Genomic DNA, 833 nt, shown 5'->3' with positions numbered 1-833 from the left:
AGAGTAATTAAGTGGCTTGCCTAGCGTTCATTAGTAGGCGCCATCACGACCCCCGAGGGTGGGACATCCGGGTCGTGACAAGTTGGTATCAGAGCACTAGGTTACATAGGTCTCACTACTCACGGACAAACTCGCTAGAGTCTGAGGGATCGGTACGGAGACGTCTGTATTTATCCCCCAGAGGCTGCAGAGTTAGGAAAGTTTCACATTTGTTCCTTCTTGTCATGCGGTTCTATTTCTCAAGTACCGATTGAAATTCTACTCTGTTCTTCCGCAGATGGCGAGAACACGCGCTTCTTCATCTACCGCTCAGCAATCCGAGCCCCCAGCAGCAGCTCCAGTGGCGGAGCCTCAGGTCTATTTGGAGGAGGAGGTTCCCGCCCCAGCAGACCCGGTGGGCCCAGCTCGGGTCCCAGAGGGGTTCATTGCCATCCCAGTTCTTTAGGACGCTCTAGTCCGATTGGTAGGCTTCGTGGAGAGCGTCATTCGAGCGGGTTTGCTTCCAGGAGTTCAGCCAGCGGTGGTAGGTCAGCCGGGCACAGTGGCTCAGGCCGGGAGTGAGATCACCTTTCAGGAGGCGGCCGATGTGGGCCATAGAGTTGAGAGGGTTTTGCCACAGGGAGGTGGTCATGGGTCGGATAAGAGGCCATGTCATGCAGGCAGATTCAGTGGTACCTCGCCCGGAGGTAGAGGTTCTTATGGTAGAGGCCATCCTCCTAGGCCCTTTCAGTCAGCTCCCCAGGTCGCTCATGGTACTTCAGGTGGTCATTCAGGTCGACAGGGTCAGCCTCAGTTTCCTCAGCTGCACCGTTCGTGTAGATGTTATGAGTGTA

Source organism: Nicotiana attenuata, unplaced genomic scaffold (assembly GCF_001879085.1).
Source record: "Nicotiana attenuata strain UT unplaced genomic scaffold, NIATTr2, whole genome shotgun sequence".
In the NCBI taxonomy this organism is placed as follows: domain Eukaryota; kingdom Viridiplantae; phylum Streptophyta; class Magnoliopsida; order Solanales; family Solanaceae; genus Nicotiana; species Nicotiana attenuata.
This window is presented reverse-complemented; position numbering follows the sequence as displayed.